Raw genomic sequence first — 17,941 nt, 5'->3', positions numbered from 1 at the left:
AAGTCATAAAATTACAAATCATTGTAGCTAATAAACTGGCAATGGAGATTACATGGAATTAAAAAATGCATTATACAATACAAAGAATTTATCAAAGAGAAAAAAATAAGCAAATACCAGAGGAGACTAATAAAACACACACACACACACACACAAAACAGAGTAAGGTGGTGAATTTAAACCCAACCAAAAAGAATCACATGAAATGTAAATAGTCTAACCATGCTTTTGAAGACAGGAACTGTCAGATTGGACAAAAGAACAACGCCCAACTTTAAGATGCCTACAGGAAAGGAAGAATCAAACCCAAGGCCCTTCAGTCCACAGGCCAACATCCTATCCACCGAGCCAAACCAGCTAGCGTGAAAAAATACTTAAAACTTTTGCATCAAGTGGCTGCTTAAGGGATTCCATAATCCTCAGCTGCACCATTTGAATGCCCATAGCACCTTTCCTTCTGCCCTACCCCATAGAGAGAAGAAGCAGGATCTAGATGGCGAGAAAGTGTGTCCTGTGTTGGGCCTGGAAAGATGCTATAACGAGAAGCATAAAGTAGGGGGGAAAAATAAATTTTACAGTCATGCACGCTGCCTTAGTCTCTTCAGGCTGCTTTAACAAAATACCACAGACTGGGGGGCGTAAACAACAGAAATGTGTCTCTCACAGTTCTGGAGGCTGGAGGGTGTCAGCATGGTCAGGGTCTTGGAGAAGCTTCTTTCAAGTGGCAAACTGCTGACCTTTCACCCCTGCCTTCACATGGTGGGAGCGGATAGTGAGCTCGCTGGGGTCTCTTTTATAAGGGCAATAATCCTATTCACGAAGGCTCTGTCCCCATGATCTAATCACCACTGTAAGGCCCCCACCTCCTAATACCAACACCTTGGGAGTTACATTTCAATAAATGGATTTGGGGGACACAAACATTCTGATCATCACAGACTAAGGGCTGAAAATTTATGTTAATGACAATGATTAATGTGACTTAAAGACTTTTCTAGGAAAGAAAAATATTATTTGATGGTGATAACCCATGTCTGTATTTGGTTTTTTAAATGCTTAGAGAGGATTTTTCTGATCAATTATTCTCATGGCCAATTATTAGAAACTAGAGCCCCAGTGCAGAAAATCCGTGCACTGGTAGGGTCCCTAGTGGCTGTCAGTTGCTGGCCAGGTACTCCTTTTTCCCAGCCACTTGCCACCACTGCTGCTGGCTAGGTTGAAGCTGGCCAGAGGGAGGGGCCATGGACAATTGGCTGGCCAGACCCGCTCCCTGGTCAAATTCCCAAACTCCCAGTCAAGGGGACAATTTGTATATTAGGCTTTTATTATATAGGATGCTATCACACCTTCATGAACCATGTTCACCACTCTAAGGCTTAAGATTTTATCAGTTTGTGTTTTTTGTTTGTTTTTTTAAATATTTTTTATTGATTTTTTACAGAGAGGAAGAGAGAGGGATAGAGTGTTAGAAACACCATTGAGAGAGAATCATTGATCAGCTGTCTCTTGCACACTCCCTACTGGGGATGTGCCCGCAACCAAGGTACATGCCCTTGAACGAAATCAAACCTGGGACCTTTCAGTCTGCAGGCCTGAACCGGTTTTGGCTGTTTGTGGGTTTAATATTATACCCTGGCTATATTTATCCACAACTATATTTTGCCTTTAGTCTTAGCTGTCTCATTTTGGTGAAGGTCACCCTCATGTCACAAAGCATGGAGAGGTGGAAACCCTGTCTCTAATAATAAACGGAGCCTGTTTTATGGCCTAACAATCTGCTGAGACTCTACCCACACCTGAAGCTTGTGAGGCCCGCAGGAGCTCAAAGACCACAACGTGGTGACCTTGTCACAGAGACCACCACTCTGAAACCAAGGGCAGTGGGGATCCTCAGAAGACAACTTTGTCTAATGCTGGTCCCTGGCAGAAGCCAGCCTTGAATGAAAAGCACAGAAGAGAACTTATCCAAAAACCAGAGCCAATTCTTTCCCTCATGCAAATAATGAGGAGAGTATCCTGGCACCTTAAGTAAGTACCATTAACTCCTCAACCTGAGAATGGAGGGAATGATTGAACCTTTAAAGAGGCTGCCAACTTCCAGCCTCAACACTCAGCTGTGGCATCTCCTGGCTCACATAGGAGTTCATAACAAGGGATTCATACATGTACATATACAATATGCAAGGTTTACATGCAGGGTGGGGCAAATGTAGGGTTATAATTGTTCATTCATATGGGAAGTAATAATTAAGAATAATAGAAGAATAAACTACGTTCTGCATACTCACAACTGTAAACCTACTTTTGCCCCATCCTGTATATACATACATTTCCTAAGTAATGTATTTGGAAGTCCATTTTTTTAATGACATGTGGAGAAAAACATTAATTTATTTCCCTAAAAGTGGAACTGCCAGTTCTCTCTGAATAATCAGAGATATAACTCTTGATCTGCAAATTCATGTACATTTGTAGGCTGCGAATATGCCAAAAGGGAATTTAGGTCCCATATTCTAAATGGCACATATTGTTAAAACATTTATAGTAAACTAATTATTGTTCTTGGTACAGAAAAAAACAACAAAAAACTAAAGAAGTATTAAATTCTCAAAACTGACTAGATTCTATGAAAATTCTAACATGACTATAGAGAGACAAAATATTTTTATGCAATGTTTGTTCTTATCTAACATGGATGCTTCCCAGAGAAATTTTGCCTTTTCTTCTAATTAAATGATTAAATACATAATGCTTTTCAGAGTTACCAATATTTATAGCATCATCAAGAATTATGACTCAACTTCCTTTCTAGATAATGGGGAATCTAAAAAATTGGCTTATTCATGTCTGGTCACTCATATCAAGATGTAATTGCCTTGCTAAAATCCCACAGATGTAAAAATCTGCTTCCAGTTCTTTTGATTGCAAAAAAAATGGCTGATATTAGAAATAGTAAAAATATCACAGAAAGAGTATGCCTATGAAAGACTGATAGAAGAGACATCCTCTGACAAAATATAAGCCACGGATTGCTGTGATTAAAAACAAAACTAAATGAAAATTAAAAAACAATGTCTTGCAAAAATAAAAACATGCGCCTACATTATCATCATCGGTTGAAACAAAACACTACAATGGTTAAACAGCTGGTTGAGATAGAAAACAGAGAACTTAGTCTTTATCAAGAAAAATATTACCATACTTCTCTTTCTATTTTAGCAAAACAATATCTTCAAATAAAATCTTCTATGGCAATCTGTTGGAATGAATAGAAATGCCCTGATTGGGACAGGATAGTGATGGATGGAGGCGCTGGATTTCTGGATACTGGACTCTCTTTTATCCTTCTAGATTGTTCCCAAACAATTCCAGTTTTTAAACAGTGTTCTATGACAAGGATAATAGATGGAATAACTAACATTGACTATTCACCACAAGCAACCCTGAGGAAAAAAAATCCAAGTGAAAAACATGACTCTAAGGTCCTTCCATATCTGTTTATACATTCTCCTCCCTTATTCTCCCACCGCTCTTATCTGCAGTGGTGCTGACAGCTGCCCCAGCCCACCAATGTATCACCTATGTGCCTGCTCACCCACCAGACAGATATTGTGGAGGTCTTTATTAACACCTTTCAGTTCAGTAAGAGCTCACTGGATGGCTACTTGTTACAAGGTAATGTATTCGACACCATGGAAGGAACTAGACACCTTATAACCCACTCCCTTTAGCCTAAGGCCAGCACCACTACTTTTTACTGCCCTTTATCACCACCATAAAAGGGAAAGATGTTTTCTAACAATAACACCTATTCTTTCATGAGAATCTACTATGAACTCTCTCATATGTTCTTAGTTGTAGTAAAAATTGGTGCAATCACTTTGGGAAACTGTTAGACAATATATATACTAAAGCTTAACATATGCATAACCTCTGATCCAGAAACTCCACTCTTGGATAGATGTGTGAGCGTGAGCGTGTGGGAGCGTGTGTGTGTATGTGTGTGTGTTCAAAGTGAATGGATACAGCCGGGACCGGTTTGGCTCAATGGATAGAGCATCGGCTTGGGGACTGAAGGGTCCCGGGTTCAATTCCGGTCCAAGGCATGTACCTTGGTTGTGGGCATATCCCCAGTAGGTGGTGTGCAAGAGGCAGCTGATAGATGACTCTCTCTCATCGATGTTTCTAACTCTCCATCTCTCTCCCTTCCTCTCTGTATAAAATCAATAAAATATATATTAAAAATTAAAAAAAAGTGAATGGATACAATCAAAGGCACCTGTCGATGAATGTTAATATATGCACTGATCATAACAGAAAAAAAAAGGATGCAAACCAAATGTCCATAAACATTACAATGGACATATTCATTCAATGGGATACTACCCAACCAATAAGAATAAACAAACTACAACTGCTTATAATAAAGATTAATCATGTGAACATAATTCTAAAGGAAGGAAGCCAGACGAGCGAGCGAGCGCCCGCCCGCCCGCCCGCCCGCCCCGCCCGCGCCCCCCCCCCCCCCCCCCCCCCCCCCCCGTCTTCCTCCCAAAATAAGTAAAAAATTATCTATGGCATTAAAAGTCAAGATACTGCCTTGGCCAGTGTGTTTCAGTGTTAGCGAATCAACCTGCATACCAAAGGGTTGCGGATTCAATTCCGGTTAAGGGCATGGACCTGGGTTGCAGGTGTTTTGTTTGTTTGTTTTCATATATTTTTATTGACTTCAGAGAGGTAAGGAGAGGGATAGAGAGACAAATGATGAGAGAGAATCATTGATCAGCTGCTTCCTGCACACCCCCTATTGGGGATCAAGCCTGCATCCCAGGTATGTGCCCTGACCAGAATTAAACCTGGGGCCCTTCAGTCTACAGGCCAACGCTCTATCTACTAAGCCAAATAAGCTAGGGCTGGGTTGCAGGTTTGATCCCCAGCCCCAGTCAGGGCACATATAGGAAGCAACCAATGAATGTGTCTTTCTCACATTGATGTTTCTCTATCTCTGCCCCACCCCTCTTCTTTAATAAATTTTTTTAAAAAGTCAAGATACTGGTTACCTAGTCCCTACACTGAAAGGGGTCATAGAGTATTACAGATGTCCTAGTAGTGGCTAGTTTGAGCACTCTCATTTCATTTGTCAAAAGCCACGCAGCTATATATTCATGATTTCTGCACATTTTCTCCCAAAACAACGAAAATAATCCATTTTAAAGTTCACCACATTGACAAAATAATGGAAAAATAAAATATTCCCATTGATGCAGAAAAACAATCTATGAAAGTCAGTCTTCATTAATAAAAACGTTTGTAGCAGACGTGGACTAAAATAGTACTTCATTAATCTGACAAAGAATATCTAAGAGGATTTCCCAGCAAACCTCGTCTGTCACTGTGAAATACTGAAAGCTTTCCCTGGAGATCCGAAATAAGACAAGCATGACTGCCTTCACCAATTCTCTCTGATATTTTACTCCAAGTCCTCTGCAATGCAAGAAGGCAAGCTCAGGAAATAAAGAAATAAAACTGCTATTATTCATAGATGACTTGGTGCACAAAGGACATCCAAGTGAATACAGAGATAAGCTATTATAATTAACCTGTCAGTTAAATAAAGTCATTGGATAGAAGGAAAATACAGTAAAAATCAATTTATTTCTAGATATGCACAATAAAAACAGGAAAATGTAGAAATACATAGAATCAAAATACACCCAGACGCAGGCATTGGTTCATTACAAAGCAACTCCAGAACTCTACACAGAACATTTCAAACCACTATTTTAAGAAATGAGAAAACATTTAAGAAATGCTCTATTTAATAACTTTCTCCAGTAGTAAACTTTGGAGGCAGGGTCCTTATTTTAATAGTATTAATCGATGCATTTTTAAACTAAAAAGTAAAATTTTAAACTATAAAAAACATGTCAAGATTACTTTTCCCTGAAATCCATTTTTAGCAAAAATGTAGGATATATCACTCCAGAGAAATAATAATTGTGTCTAAATTACCACCCCAGCTTTAATATCTATTTAGAATCAACTCATTTGTAAAGCACTTAAATGCGACACCATGTCTTTCTTAGCCATTTGATTGGGGGTGAGAGATTGAAGACACAAACACACAACAGCCAGAACACGAGTGAAAACACACTGAGCTGCAGTCTGCAGCAACCACAACCTGCAGGAAGCCAACCCACAAACCCACAGCACGCAGCAGCCGGGCCAGGAAGCCAGACAGCACCTCTTTCAGCAGCTGTCCCAAGAAGGTCAGGACTCCATCAACAGCTGACAGCTTCCCTGATGTCTGTCCTCACTTCCAACGTGGGACCTGCAGGAGAAAGCCTTACCCAGTGCGGCGGAATGCACCCTCACCCGTGACACAGGAGGCCTAGCATCCACCCAATCACAGCTTCCTGGGAGGGCAGCCTGAGTCAGGCACACGGAAGCCTTCTGTCTTCCACTCTAGAGCGTTCCTTCTCCCCTGCCAGCTCTGAGTCCCTGCCAAGTACACGGATGGTGGCTGAACCCTGTATAATGAGCTCTGACTAGACAGCCTCTGCCTGCTCTCACCGGGGTGGTCTTCGCTGATGTCAGGGGGGCCTGCGATGAAGGTTTTCTGCCTGATGGGCACGGAGAAGCAGGTGTCAGTGTGACTGATAGAACAGCCTCTGCCATGGCCGTTTCAGGGGCTGACTCTCCTCAGGAACTTGGGCCTTTACAGAATTTGTCCTGTTTTTCATAAAGTTCGCACCTGACTCCTCAGAGGTGTTCCTTAACACATGGGTTTCCTTTTAGTCCGTTCTCTTTTAACATCTGCTTGTATGTTTATTTTTACTCTTTCCTGTGGATTCCCACTTGTCATCAATGCCAATAGGCTATGGGTCAACTGTAACCACGTAAGCACTGTCTTATTCTTGGTCTGTGCCACGTTCCCAAGGAAAACTTGGCAATTATTTTCCAGTGATCCTCTGTTGTCTTTGCCCAGATGCCTTACACTATACAATAAAGACATTGTAATCAAAACAGCCTGGTACTGGCACAAGAACAGGCATATAGATCAGTGGAACAGAACACATACCCCAGAAATCAACCCAAGCCATTACGCTCAATTAATATTTGACAAAGGAGGCAAGTGCATACAATGGAGTAAAAACAATCTCTTCAATAAATGGTGTTGGAAAAATTAGACAGTTAAATGCAAAAAAAGTGAAACTAGATCACCAATTTACACCATGCACAAGAATAAACTCAAAATGAATAGAAGACTTAAATGTAAGTCATGAAACCATAAAAATACTAGGAAAAACCATAGACAGCAAAATCTCAGGACATCTCCAGTAGCAGTATGTTTGCCAATATAAGGAAAAAAACAAACAATGAGACTACATCAAAATAAAGAGCTTCTGCACAGCAAAAGAAACTACAAACAAAATGAAAAGGGATCCCACTCTGTGGGAGAACATATTTGGCAATGATACATCTGATAAGTGGTTAATTTCCAAAATATGTAAAGAATTCATACAACTTAACAAAAAAAAGACAAACAATCCAATTTAAAAATTAGCAAACTGAAGGCCTGAGGTGGGAAGGGGGATTCAAGGGGATCAATGGGGGAAAAGGAGAACATATATAATACTTTCCACAATAAAGATTTAAATTAAAATAAAAAATGGGCAAAGGACCTAAAAAGACACTTTTCCAAAGAGGACATACAAATGGCCAACAGAAATATGGAAAACATGCCCAAAGTCACTGATCATCAGAGAGATGCAAATTAGAACAACAATAAGTATCACTTCACATCTGCCAGAATGGCTACCATCAACAAATCAACAAATGACAAGTGCTGATGAGGATGTGGAGAAAGGGAACCCTAGTTCACTGCTGGTGGGAATGCAGACTGGTGCAGCCACTGTGGAGAACAGTATGGAGTTTCCTCAAAAAAAAAAAAAAAAAAAAAAAAAAAAAATGGAACTGCCATTTACCTAGTGATTCTATTTCTAGGAATATACCTTAAGAAACCCAAAACACCAAACGAAAAGAATGTATGCACCCCTGTGTTTATAGCAGAGTTACTTGCAATAACTAAAATAAGCCCAAGTGCCCATCAGTAGATCATTGGATAAAAAATCTGTGGTACATTTACACCATAAAATACTATGCAGCAGTAAAAAAGAAGGGTTTTTTACCCTTTGAAGCAACATGGACGGACCTGGAGAGTATTACGCTAAGTGAAATAAGCCAGTCAGAGAAAGACAAGTATCTCATGATCTCATTTACATGTGGAATCTAATAAACAAAATAAACTGATGAACAAAATAGATCCAGAGACATGGAAGCATGAAATAGACTGACGAATCTCAGAGGGAAGAAGCTTTGTGGGGAGGAGGGAGAGAGCAGGGAAGAGATTAACCAAAGAATTTCTATGCATATATACATAACCCATGGACATAGATATGGACATAGATAATAGTGTAGTAAATACCGGGGGGGGGGGGGGGGGGGAGGAGAGAATGTGGTGAAGGGGGTCAGTGGGACATCTGTAATACTTTCAATAATAAAGATAAATTTAAAAAATAATTTAAAATAAAAAGGTAAGTGCTACTGTTTGAAGGGGAGATGCAATCACAAGGAAAAGAGAGTGAGGGGGGAGAGAGGAGAGGTAGGGAATGTGGGGAACCAAAGACCGAATAGTACATCAGTTGGGTGACTACACCACAAAGGGGAACATTTACACAATGGAATACAATGCAGCTATAAAAAAGAGGTCCCTCAGCCACAGGGGACCTCTCTGGTAGCAACTCCCCACCTCAGACCAGTGCATCAGAGGACAGAGAGAGGGTAGTGTGTCTCCAGCTCCCTCTCATCGCCTCTCTCATTGGCCAAAATTTGCCCCACTAGCAATGAACTCATTTCCAGCTGTGTCCCCTGAGCTTTCAGACACCCACTGGTGAAGCCAGAGGGCACACCCTGTGCCAGGCACTTCATTCCTGCCCAGAAATGCTGGGAGGAGTCAGAGCCTTGGGGGCCTATCAGCTCAGGGCTGCCTGCTGGAGCCTGTGTCTTCCATCAGATGCCAGCCTGGGGGGAGGGGAGAAGAGGATACCTGTGCTGCTCTTACATGGGGTGGCAGTGGCCATGGTTTGCAGGTGGCAGCAAAAAGTGGGACACTTTCCACGAACAAGTAGCCAAAAGGCTAAGACATAACAAGGCCCAGAGAAACATGGCCCAGGCACGGATCACATGGGAAGATTCTGACAAAGGAGGTGTCAACACAATAAAACTTCCCAAGAAAAATAAATAAATCCTGCCCAAAACTGGAAATAGAAAGCTGTAGGACCCAGACTTAAGTGGTTAATGGCCACCTGTCTTCCCAACAGAGTGGGCAGAACAAAGTCATGATATGTAATAATGGTACCCCCTGCCTTGACCGGTGTGGCTCAGTGGATAGAGCATCGGCCTGTGGACTGAAGGGTCCCGGGTTCGATTCCGGTCAAGGGCATGTACCTTGGTTGCAGGCACATCCCCAGTAGGGGGCGTGCAGGAGGCAGCTGATGGATGTTTCTCTCTCATCGATGTTTCTGGCTCTCTATTCCACTCCCTTCCTCTCTGTAAAAAAATCAATAAAATATATTTAAAATGAAATAATAAAATAATAAAATAAAATAATGGTACCCCTAGACTCTATAGAGTACTTGTCTTTAGCTGATATGCAGAGAAGCAGCATGGAAATAAAATTAACCTTCCACCGAGGCTAGGATTGTAGTGAGGCTGCCCAGGACTAAGATAAGATATAAAGAGACCATAAGACATTGTTTATGGCTAGAAGGAGTTATCTTGAGGGAAAAGGATCAATGTTGACTTTGACATGTAAACATATTCCTGCACACATAACAAAGAAAGAGCAGTCGTTGAAGGAAATGCCACGTTGGGAGAGAAGCCGAGATGTTTGCAACTGTTTATTGCATAACCAAACAATACCAGCATTATTTTAGTTCATATGTGTTTGCGTTATAAGAACGTAGAGATTTACAGCACAAAAATAACAAAACATGTCTGTGTCTGTCTTGTATGCATATATGCATAACCCATGGACACAGACAATAAATAAGGTGGTAAAGGCCTGGGGTGGTGGGTGGGGGCAGGCTGGAGGGGGTCCAATGGGAGAAATAGGGGATGTAGGTAACACTTTCAACAATAAAGATTTATTTAAAAACAACAACAAACATGTTTGTGTCTGTCTCGGAGCTTTGAGTGAGTTAGGTCCTGGGATACATGGGGTCTTGCAAGATTCATCATCAAAAGTGCTCCTGAAGAGGAACCAGGATGGTGGCACAGGTTCCTCCCACAACCACATCAAAATTAGAACTAAAATACAAAACACAAAACAATGATCACTCAGAACCGCCTGAAAGCTGGCAGAATGGAAGTCCTACAGGAGAGGAGAAGAAAGCAGCTGAGACTGGAAGGAGGGCTGAGGCACAGCAAGGGCTTGGTCTGACACCAACACGCTGCTTTTATAATTGGGAGATCATCTCTGCAGAGGCCACCCGTGAGAAGCAAGGGTCCCAACCCCATACCAGATCGCCAGCCCAGGGTCCCAGAGCTGAGAAGAGAAGTCCCTGAACTACGGGCTGTAAAAACCAGCAGGTATTGGGGCTGAGAGACAAGGAGGCTGCTGGAAACCCAGGTGTCCCTCTTAAAGACACAAACTTACTCTGACTCACTTCCTCTGAGCTCCAGCGCCAGGAGGTGTTGAGGGACCCAGATATATATGGTGAGGAGCTGGATTGTCTGGCATCAGGGCAGGAACTTGGGGTGGCTTTCTCCCAGATGGGGGTACTTGCAGGAGTCACTGGGAACTCCCTTGTTGCAAGGCTGACTGGCAGCCATTTCTGTTGCCTCTGCCCTGGTGATTCCCTGAGACGCCACCCATCCAATTTTCAGCCCCACCCAAGCTGTTTGCATTGGCTTTTGCATATGAATGTCCTGCCTCAGGCTTCAGACTTACCTAAAATCTCTCAAGCTGCAGCTGGGTCAGGTACCCCAAATTTATCAATAAACGGCCAAAGACCCAGCACTAGCACCAGCCTGCCTTGCTTCTCAGCTGGGCCTCACCTGAGTACTCCAAGCCCAATACAAATGGCTTCTGCAGGGTGGCCCCAAGCAGTGGCTGACCTTGCACCTCCCTGGAGCTCTAGAGCCTGGGGGGCAGCTTCAGACCATAGCAGATTACAACTCTACACATCCATAAGCGACACACTCAGTGAGCACCAAAGCCCCACTGAAGCAAGTCCTGCTCCATAGGGGTGTCTCCTGCACAGCAGCTCTCCCACTGTAGTCGCAGCTGGTCCTCACAGCCAATCGGCCTGGAGGTCAATTCCTCCCAGTGATGCCAACGGCAATCAAGGCTCAAGGACAACAAGACTGTGCACACAACACACACAGGGGCACACTGAGAGTGCCCAGCTCCGGTGACTGAGGTGGCAGAGCCCTGGGCCCTACAAGGACACCTACTATATAAGGCCACTCTACCAATTCTAGGAATAATAGCAGCTCTACCCAATACATAGAAACAAATACAAGGAAGCAGCTAAAATGGAGAGACATATCACAAATGAAAGAAATGAAAGCAAGCAAACTTTTGGATACAAAGTTCAAAAACCACGGTTAGAAGATTACTCAAGGAACTTCAAAGATCTTAGTGAGAAAGACATAAAAAAAAAGAACCAGACAGAAAGTAAGCATACACTAACTGAGATAAAGAATAATTTACAGTGATTCAACAGTAGAGTAGAGGGTCCAAGAATCAAAACATCCAATCAGAAGAGCAAAAAGAAGAAAGAATCCAAAAATATGAAGATAGTATAAGGCAGTGTTTCCCAACCTTCTCTCATGATGAGAATCACCTGGTGGAGTTGTTAAAACACAGATTCCTGAATCCCAACTAAGAAGTGCTAAACTAGGATTTTTGGGAACATATAGGTAAAATTGTATACTTAACTAGTGCTCTAAGACAGATGTTATATACAGAAGGGATGTTATATACAGAAGATGTTATATACAGATGTTATATACAGAAGGGAGAATTTTTGAGAACATATAGGTAAAATTGCATACCTAACTTAGTGCTCTGTATATAACATCTGTCTTAGAGCACTAGTTAAGTATACAATTTTACCTATATGTTCCCAAAAATCCTAGTTTAGCACTTCTTAGTTGGGATTCAGGAATCTGTGTTTTAACAACTCCACCAGGTGATTCTCATCATGAGAGAAGGTTGGGAAACACTGGTATAAGGAGCCTCTGGGACAGGAGCAGGGTGGTACTGGAGACGGCTAGGACCTTCTCATGAATTTCAGGAATTATGTGTGTTGGTTATTAAACACGGCCTTTAGTAAAAATTAAACTACAGCCGAAACCGGTTTGGCTCAGTGGATAGAGCGTCAGCCTGCGGAGTGAAGGGTCCCAGATTCGATTCCAGTCAGGGGCATGTACATTGGTTGTGGGCACATCCCGGGTGTGTGTGTGTTTGTGTGTTTGTGTTTGTGTGTGTGTGTGTGTGTGTGTGTGTGTGTGTGTGTGCAGGAAGCAGCTGATCAGTGTTTCTCATCGATGTTTCTAACTCTCTATCCCTCTCTCTTCCTCTCTGTAAAAACTCAATAAAATATTTAAAAATTAAATTAAATTAAACTACAGAAACTCATTATGTTAAAAACAAGGGCAGCAGATACTCAAAACAACCCTCCTTAATTGTGGTCATTGTGTTCTACAATACTATTGTCTATGCTCTCGTGATCATTTACTCCTACTGTTTGTTCTTGGAAATGCTATACAATGGGTGCTACTGTGTATCTTTTCTAACAGTTAAGACGCTTCATATTGGTAGCCTGAAATCAACCGTGGTGTATTTACACTGCAGAAATTGGCCAACGCTACAATCCGGGCCTTAATCTACTGTAATTATTTACACCAGAAGCTGGCAAACCAGACACAACCTGTTTTGGTTCAATCCTTAAACTAAGAAGGTTTTTTTTTACATTTTAAATATAAAAGGAAGAAAGAGGAGGACAGGAGGAAAAAGAAAATATGTGACAGAGACAGACATGGCTGCAAAGCCTGAGATATTTGCCAGCAGGCCTTTACAATCAATGTTTCACAAGCCTGAAGCAAAACATTTTAATAATTCGGTGAAACTGAGAAACTTCCTTGCTGGCTGTCAGCTCATAGAAGCAACCTCAGTCCTGGTCACATGGTCCCCTCAAGCTTCAAAGCCATGAAGGGAGAGAAAAGCCCTGTACTGAATCCTTCTTAGGCCTCGAGTCTCTGGCCAGGAAGCACGCAATCCCTATAAAGGTCAGGTGCACTGAGGCTGGTTAACCTTTCATGGAGTAGCTGTGCTTACAGCATCATCTAATCACAGTGTGACACCCCCTCACATTCATCAGACCTGCCCCCACGCAAGAGGATGGATTATGCCTGCCTTCGAATCACAGCGTCATTCTAGAATCCTTCCTACTACAAGGGAAATCTCACAGTTTCTGTCATACCTACCTCTTTCATTTCCATTATTATTTCAAGAAGTTGAAATCATGGATATATAATATAATATCATATATATGTGTGTGTGTATATATATACACACACATATATATATATGATATTATATAATATATGATATTATATATATGAAGCATGAGTGTTTCATATATATATATATATATATATGAAGCACTCATGCTTCTTCTACAGAAAGAATTACCACATCTAATTTGAGCCTCTTGATAAGTAAAAGCAGCATTTTAAGACTGATAGTTAACAAGAATTTATTTCAGGTGCAGAAATAAAGCAACACCCAGCTGTATTTCTCATAAGGTCCTCAGAAATACCTGGTTAATAAAAACTTACTTCAGGTGCAGAAATAAAGCAATAACCAAAAAGCGGTATTTTTCACAACATCTGCAGAAACACTTGGACCCGCATACATTTAGATGATATGTAAAGAAGACTTTGCCTCTTCCATTTCACATGCTCAGAATGTCACCTCCAGCCTAGCTCTTTAAGAAGGAAAATGCCTCTAGCCTTTGTTAAAAAACAGTACAGCAGGCCCAAAATGGGCCTAGGCCAATAGTTGGCAAACTCATTAGTCAACAGAGCCAAATATCAACAGTACCACGATTGAAATTTCTTTGGAGAGCCGAATTTTTAAAACTTAAATATCTTCTAACGCCACTTCTTCAAAATAGACTTGCCCAGGCCATGGTATTTTGTGGAAGAGCCACACTCAAGGGGCCAAAGAGCCACATGTGGCTTGCCAGCTGCAGTTTGCTGACCATGGTTCTAAAGGAAGGGGACCCACTGGCCTTTTGCCTGGTGAACTCCCTGTTCCCACCTCCTTCTGCCCATCACAGTCTCATTTTGAACAGCTCCTCGGAGCGCCTTTCTATCTGCTAGATGGCATGCTGTCCAACTCAAATAGATTTTTGCTCAAATAAACAAATGTTTAACATGCCCCAGTGTATCTTTTAACAGTCTGGCCTCAGAAGAGGGAACCAAAGGAGACATCCCCACGCCCCCAGGACAACAAGCAGCCTGGACAGGTACCTGCAGAGCCCCTGGCTCGCTGCCTTCTCACTGCCTCTGGAGGTGCCAGGCGAGGCCCCGGGCTCCTGGATCCGCTTCCAGCTCTGCATTAGGTGCTTTGGGACTGAGCACTGCCTTCCCTGGAGTGCAGCCTGGAACCACAAGCCACACTGACTCAGACTGAGGCACCTGTGCGCTCAGGGTGGGACTGGGTCTGACTTGGAAACCTACTCGGACTGGGAATGGGACTGGGACTGGGACTGGGACTGGGACTGGGTCTGACTAACGCCGGAGTGGGGCCAGGGTGAGGCCTCAGGTGAATAAATCCTGTGTGAAGGCTGGGCAAGCAGGTTTACCTTATTAGAGAGAATCAAATTAGAGTGGCCACAGCGGAGAACGTTTAACCTCGATGAGCTTACCCACTTACAAAGTGCCCAGAGTAAAAGGGGTCTCATCAGGCACTCTTCACAAAGGATAAAGGGAAATTATTTTTACAGTTTCAGGGGACTGGGATGAGACCTTCTGGGGCACCCCCTCAGTCCAGAACCTGCAGAAGGGACCCTGGGGAAACTGGCAGAAGCTGGCAAATAGGGAGAATTCTTATTGAAGTCAGCTCTCCCACACCTTAATCTGTGAGGCCTGGTGGAGAGAGAGAAGTAGAATTTCATGTTGTCCTTTGTAAACTCCAACTCTTGTGATTTGATTTGGGGTACTCACTGGTTGTTAATTCTTCCTCTCCTGAGACAGCAATTGCCTTCTTTTAAATATACATTTAAAGAATAAGGCCTTTTAATTCCACTGTATGTGCCTGTGTGTGCACGCATGTATATGTTGTATGTATATGTGCATGCTGCATGCATGCAAAGCACACACACACGTTTCATCTATTATCTCCGCCATAACTACCTTCTCAGCAGTGACTTTAAAAATCTGAATGCTGCAGCAATGTTAATTTTATTATCTTGACAGAACTTGTTTTCCCAATAATTGCTCTGCAATAATTAAATGCTAAATCAGCAAATTTCCAGAGTATTCAGGCAATCTGCTATTATGCAAGATTATGCCTTTTCTGTTAAATGGTTCCCAGAGGCTTACAAAACAGGGTAACTTTGTCCTACTTGTGGATTAATTTCCTTTTTCTGGTTTTATTTACATATATTGTGAAATGATTACCATACCAGGTTAATCTGACATGCATATCCTCATATAGAGACAAAAGAAAGAATAAAGGGGAAAATTCTTGTGATAAGAACTCTTGGGGTTTACTCCCTTCAACTTGGCTATATTTCACAGAGCAGCATTAGTTAGAGTAGGCGTGTCAAACTCAATCAGAGAAGGGGCTAAAATCTAAAATCCAGCCTAAATCGCGGGCCAAATGGTTTACTGAACAGTCATAAACTGACAATGTCATAAACTGACAACGGAGTGCAGTGATGACAGCGCGGTGCGGGCCACATTGCAAGGCCTGGCGGGCTGGATTTGGCCCGCGGGCCTTGTGTTTGACATATGTGAGTTAGAGCCATCAGGTTGTACATGACATCCCTAGCACTTGTTGATCTTATTAGTGGACGCTTTTTATCTTTTGACTACCTTCCTCCAGTTCCTCCTACCCTCAGCCCCTGCCTCTAGTAACCAGAAGTCTCTTTTTCTATGACTTTTTCTTTGTTTTTTTTATTTCTCACTATAAGAATTTTATTACAAAGGTCACTTTTAAAAGAATAATATGTCTTTAATAAATGTTGCTGTTTTTTAGAGTCCACACATAAGTGAAATCACACAGTATTTGTCTGACTTATTTCAGTTAGCATAATGCCTTCAAAGTTCATCTATAGTGTCCCCAAAATGGTAGGATTTTCTTGTGTGTGTGTTTTTTATGACATATATATATATATATATATGCACACACTAGAGGCCTGATGCAGAAAGATTCATGCAAGAACAGGCCTTCCTTCCCCTGGTTGCTGGCACTGCCTTAGCTCTGGCAGAGCCACCTTTCCACTTTCCCACACTGCCTAGAGGCCCAGAGTGGCTGGGGTGATGCAGAATACTCATCGCCTGCATATGCAAATTAACCCGCCATCTTTGTTGGGTTAATTTGCATAGTCACTTTCTGATTGATTGGTGGATGTCACGAAGGTGTGGTCAATTAGCATGTTACTCTTTTATTAGATAATACAATATATCACAACTAGTGCACATGCTGGGATAAGAACCATTTATTAAATACTTACTGGATTATAAACCCTATTCTAAGTAACTCACACAGCTCAGTTTTCCTCACTGAAGGACTGGGCATAATGAATCATCATAGGTGATAGCCAACATTGACTGAGTGTTTGCTGTGCAGCCAGGCCCTCTTCCCAGAACTCTATTCAGACTAGACAGACAAGGCCCAACTTGACTGGGTCGCCAGCAAGCCTTCCATATCATCTCCCTCCCTCTTCACCTCATTGTGTTCCTCCTCCCCGTTGGCCTCCAGATGCTCCCCAAGCAGATTGAGCTCAGTCCCCCGCACAGCCTCTGCCCATGCACATTTTCCCACAGACTCACAGGGTCCACTCCACGGGCCCGCTTACATGGTCAGGGAAGGTCTCGCTGAGGAAGTGATGTCTGAGCAGGAAGGTACCTACCTTCCTATCACTTCCTCAGCGAGACCTTCCCTGACCATGTCAATTAAAACCCAGGACCTTGCAACAGTACTGATTGCTGCTACCAAAGAGGCATCCAGCAAATGCTTGTTTAGTCAGTACATGCTTACAGAGTGGCCTGCTGCAAGGTGTCTTTTGGGATTGGCTTCTTCCCTCCCTCTCTGCCCGCCCCCCCCCCCCCCCATCCGCTCCCCTCAGCTTCCTGAATAGCTGGCATACCTACAGCCCAGCTAAGTAAGTGAGGGCAGAAGCCCCAAGGAGACCCGAGGAAAAGCACCCCAGATGAGGGCTCTAAGATAACAACGCACTTGGAGAAGGATGGAAAGCTAGAACCTAACCTAACCTGTGAGGGGGAGCCCAGGTGGGCGGCAGGTCTCAGAGGCCCCAGAAGCCAGTCAGCAGGAGGCCCTGCAGAATGCAATGCAGGCACTCTAGGATTTCACGCTGACACACAGGAATCCGACACGACCCCATGTGGGTTTTTAACACCTTTCCTCTTGTTCGTGTTGGCAAAACCGACTGCTCAGGAGTACGAGATGCAGCGATGGAGATGGGGCGGACTTGACACCCCCCTTATGCACTGAGCTGCTCAGGAACCTGCAGCGTTGAGCTCCTGAGAGCGCCTGCCAGGCCTGGGGGCGGAGTCGCCCCCCCCTCAGTCGGCCCCTTCCCACTCTCTCCACCATCCCCCGCGACACCTGGAGCAC

Source organism: Pipistrellus hanaki, assembly GCF_964339955.1.
Source record: "Pipistrellus hanaki genome assembly, chromosome: 15".
NCBI lineage: Eukaryota > Metazoa > Chordata > Mammalia > Chiroptera > Vespertilionidae > Pipistrellus > Pipistrellus hanaki.
The sequence above is the reverse complement of the archived record's forward strand: the minus strand, read 5'-3'. Positions refer to the sequence as shown.